This window comes from Dioscorea cayenensis, chromosome 12, assembly GCF_009730915.1.
Source record: "Dioscorea cayenensis subsp. rotundata cultivar TDr96_F1 chromosome 12, TDr96_F1_v2_PseudoChromosome.rev07_lg8_w22 25.fasta, whole genome shotgun sequence".
Taxonomy (NCBI): domain Eukaryota; kingdom Viridiplantae; phylum Streptophyta; class Magnoliopsida; order Dioscoreales; family Dioscoreaceae; genus Dioscorea; species Dioscorea cayenensis.
In genome coordinates, this window is record NC_052482.1 from 11,396,391 (window position 1) to 11,401,819 (window position 5,429).

Below are 5,429 nucleotides of genomic sequence, written 5' to 3' on the forward strand. Positions count from 1 at the left end.
GTGTGAATCTCCTATGGGAGAAACAATGATTTCACCCTTCCAAGGTTATAGGGTAGGGAGATTTTCCTAAGGGATCTGTAAGTCAGTATAACTAGTGCACCTTGGCACTTATCTGTCCCTTTAACAATCCCTTAAATGGGGGCGCTTGACGCCTATTAGTCAAAAATTTGTTTATATCTTGTCACATACTAAACATTTGATAGTAATTAAAGTACAATACCTAGGTTTTAGATTTAAATACCATTTACATAAACATAACCTCAAAAGAAACGGAAGTAGCACACTCATAAGTATCTTACAATTCAATGTTTTAAAAAATTAGTTTTCCCCCCTAAAATTACACTTTTAACATCATCTTAAAACTTCGTCAATTCTATATTTGTTTGATTAACTATCACATTACTTTTCTTCATGTCTGACTTCTTCTAAATTTCTTTGAACTAAAACATTTTACTTTTATTAAACTTTTTTTTATATAATTTAGTAAATTGTCTTTTATTGTTTTATTTGTGAAGGTCTTGTTAGACTCTTGTGGGGATTTAACTTTGTTATTTATTTATTTATTTATTTTTATATAAGATATTGAGCTAAAGCATAATTTAGGTCTCCATTATGAATAAATGAATGTGACTGCTTTTGTGCCCCTCCACTTTATGTATTCACTTGACCATTTTGGAGGTTGGCACACACCCGCATGTCTATGAGCACAACTTGTGCGTTGATCCTTGTTTGGTCCAAGAGTTTCCTCAATAATTGCGTCCATGATCTATTTTTGCTTCATTTCTTCAAAAATTGTCTCCACAACCCTAAATGCACAAAAGAACGCAAATACACACGAATGAGACATAAAATCTAATAAAAGTGATGCTCAATGTAAGAAAAATATACTTAGTTATACTTATTCACAAGCACTTATTGAATGCTCTATCGATATTTTGTAAAAAGTTTGTGCAGAAAGATGGTAGAAAGAGCTACATCCTTAAAAGTGTGAAAGCCACCATTGAGTAGTCATATTTTGAGCATCATCAATGTTCTCTTGATAATTTACAGGGGGGAAAGGGATATCTCGAGGATGTATGAAGCTACTACCCATTTAGTTTTGTGAAACAAGATCTTTTGAGCTAGCTTTCTTCCAAGGTACATGGGGCACATATCTAGGGTAAATTCACATGCACACGGGGAATTCGGGATACAAGTGATTACTACTTCTTCTGGATCAACTAAACACACGCTAATATCTAGGATCCCTTTGTTTTGTATGTAAATTTCCTATACTCTGTGAGATCAGAGGTCATGCTCTCATCTTCTTTTATTGTGAGCCAAGTGTTTTTCTTGAGGACAAGAAAATGTTCAAGTGTAGGGGTATTTGATGAATTCATTTTATATAGACATTTTACATACCCTATTGCATGACTAGCCTGTCTTTTGGCATATATTTTGGTGTAAATCGATGCTACTTTGGGTTTTTGTATTTAATCATGTAGGAAATTAGATCTTGGAACAAAAGAATGAGTTTTGGAACAAATATGGTGCAAAACACAATTGAAATGCGAATTACAAGGAAAGAAAAGGCAGAAGCACGGCTATGCTTTTGTCCCTGCGCTTTACAGGAGTTTTCAGCACAAGAAAAGCACAATTTCAGGCTCCTAACACAGTCGTGTTGGCGGGAGCACGGGCATAAGAATGCCAGTGCACTTTACAAGAAAAGCCTCATCAGGCTAAGCAGGCTGTAGCATGAATACTATAGTACAATCATTGTAGCAAAGATACTATAGCACGAGTAATGTAGCAAGAAGATCATGGCTTCGGTGCTCCTAGCATGAGCATGCTGATGGAAGCAGAGGCAGAAGCACACCCGTGTTTCTGCTAATGTAAATTTCAGATTTTTGAGGTTTTTGTGTTGAAAACTCATTCCAAGATATCCGAAAGGAGCACAGTCAATAGCACGGCCAAGAGCACGCCCGTGCTTGCCTCGAGAATGCCTTTTTAAGCCCCAAAGATAGGTTTTCAAGGGGACTGTTTGCTAGGGTTTCTTCCAGATCTTTTGGGAGATGGAGGCCAAACTTCACCTTCCATGGATTGAAGATGGATCTATGGTTCTTGGATACCGAGTAGAGTGGAACGACGTCAGTGGGACTTCATCAAAGCAGCATCAGAGTTATTTGGGAAGAAAAAAGGGAGTTTTTCATGGATACTTTCTCTATTGTTTTCTTTAGTATTTCATGTGGTTGTAAAACTATGAGGGGCTAACCATCGTTCGGTGCCCCAGATTATGATCCTTGACTTATGTTGTATTGAACTTGGTTGCTTTGATTATTGAGTTTCCTTGTGGTCTTCCTCTTGTTCATCTTTGTTGCTCATCTTTGTGTTAATTTCCTTGATGTTGTATGTTGCAAAACTCGACATGAGAATAGCTGCTAGCTACTTGAGCATTGATTTGGTGTGCATGTTCCCCGTAGTTGCAATTGTAGTAAAAAAACATGTTAACCTCAGTTACACATCTGCTGTCCAGATGATGATTGAGTGATCCATCTAGCTAGGGCACACATTAGGGAACAAGTTGAGTCCACTCCGAGCCTTGAGTAAGGCCGTACATTATCAAACCCTCCGTAGGATGTTCAACATGGTCTAAGAAGATGTACATGTCATCTTTGCTTAAGTCAGTATTTTCGTCGAGCAGATTAGTCTGGGGCACTACTCTATGTCTGTGTTCCTCACCCAATTCATTTCCAGTCCTATATTTACTTGAGCTTTTAGTCAATTTTCTTCTATTATCCTTTTTTATCCGGCTAGATATTAAAAGAACAACGAGTACTAAAAGCTTACCAGTCATTGTGAATTTGACTACCTGACCTATTAGAGTACACATTACTACTTGTACAACCCGTGCACTTGTTGTTATAGAAAGGGCGTATCAATATTCCTTGTTGTTAGGAGTTTTTTCAGCTTCATTTTTGTTTCAACATTAGTCCTTTTGGGTATTCCATTAAAAATCTTTAATTCACCATGAGATTAGTGCTTATTTCCATTCATCAGCATGCAAAATATCAAGTAGTAGTAATCCGAACTTAAGGAATAAAAGTCATACAAAAACAATGAACAAAAGTACATGATGACTAACGATTAAAGCCTAATAATGTGAAAATTTTATACAATTTTTACACTTATCAAATAGTCAAAAAGACCAAAGAGCCTTTCTTCATGAGAAAAAAACCCTAATAATAAAGCTTATCTTAAGTAAGCAGTGACGTCAACCATTGTGTCCTTTGTAATCAATAATAGAGTTTGAGTACAGTCTTAGGTAAGCAGTAACGTCACCTATCAATAAGTGAGTCTTGTAATGAATGGCTTTATAAAAGGCCTTATTTGGGTGGTTTTTTTTTAAAAATTAATTGGGTGTAGGAAAAGTTTAGATAAAACTTACATAGCATGTTATACTTTTGGCTTTTGGTGCTTCTCATCCACAGGAAACAATAATATCTCTTAGAAGTTGCTAGCTCATGACATGGACAAAAGTACAAAAAGGTAGAGTGTTCCTGCGAAAGAGTTTTCTAAGCACCCTCCTGACATCTTTTACATATTCATGTAAGAAGAAATACTTAATAATAAAAGTTCAATAAAACTTGTTGTTAGTGCAACCGCACTATTTATTGGCATGATTTGACACCTAGACCAAGTGACGTGGCAAATAAGGTGACAAAGCATAATTGATGATGTGGCAAGCATGGTGACATGGCAAGGAGACTTGTAGTGCAAGGCAAACATCTTGAAGATCTTGATGGAGCTATTTTTAGTAAGTCTCTAACATGGAGCCAAATATCTTGAAGATCATGGTGAAGCTATCTTAAAGATCTTGGTGGAGTTATTTTTGGTAATGCATTACAACTTGAAGACAAGATCATATCAAGACCATAAATTTTCATTATTATCCTTTTTTTTTCACATTCTTACTATTAACTCATGTGCGAATAGTGAAGCAAGTGATGTATATATATATAATACTCACATGACACATTGACACATATAGAATATAACTTATAAACACAGAGGAGAGATGGGATTTGGGAAACATGAGTAAGTGTATAAATTCTAATTAAAGTTCAAAGAGTGAGGAGAAAGAGAGACTAAGAAGAGAAGCAGAGTCCGTCCGACATTTTAACAAGCAAGGATCTAAGTTTATTTATATTTTTTGTTTACATAAATATGAAAATATTTATTTATTTAACATTTTTGACATTTTGATATGTCATTATTCCAACTTGTTTGTTTAATTATTTCCATAATATGTAAATTCTTATATATAAGTAATAAATATATGTGAGTGAGTCTCTAAATTCTAGTTAAACTAAACCTTAGAACTGAAGAAAGGGGGAGACTATGAAGAGAAGGAAAGAGTTTGCCATTTCAACCAAGGACATAAAGTGCTATTTATATTTTTTACAATAAATATGTAAATACTTATTTATTTAAAATTATTGAAAATTTTATAACTTATTATTTTCACTAGTTTGTTTAATTATAATTAATTTGTACAATTAATGCTTATTTATAATTGATAATAAATTAAGGCCATTTATGTATAAATTTGTACAATTTTGTTTATTTGGCATATTTATTAATTCTATATGAGTTTAGGATATTTATGAAATTAAAAATTTAAGTTGATAAGCTTTTTTTTTTATGAAATTATTGATATTTTAATATTTTATTTACATGTAAAATTTAAACAATTGAATATTTATTTATAAATTTCAGATTATGTATTATAGGACATGGATAATTTTTTGATTAAATGACCACAGAGTGGAGTGTCATCTAATACTAGTAAAGCACCATCAGGCTCTAAATCAATTTTGGATTTCAATTTTGATGACATCATTAGTGACTTGGGGCTTTTAAAGCCGATTGAAGACTTTGAAATTGGGATTAGAGGTCAAGTTAAAAGGGAGTATTTAACTAGAGGCCCCTGTCAACTAATTATCCATAATTTTTCTCAAAAAAAAATATGGTGAACAAAGATTAAGCTTTCAAGGTGATTGGTTTAAACAACATCGGTTGTTAGAGTATAGCGTGACCAAAGATGAAACATTTTGTTTTTGGTGTTATCTTTTCAAACCAAGTAGGGGAGGTCAAATAGGAGAAGATGTATTCACTAAAACGGGATTCAACAATTGAAAAAGCATTAGAAGAAGTTGTAGAACATGTTCACTATATATAGTTTTCACAATGATGCCAAATTATAGTTTTAAAGCTTCTAATATCAAAGGCAAAGCGTATCACGCCAATTGGTGATATGTTCACAAGAGCTGGAGGTTGCATACCACACTCACTTAATGATGGTTCAGGATGTGATGTGTTTTCTATTAAGGCAAGGTCTATCTTTTTCGTGAACTGTGGACATGATGAGTCCTCAAGTTCATTGAACAAGG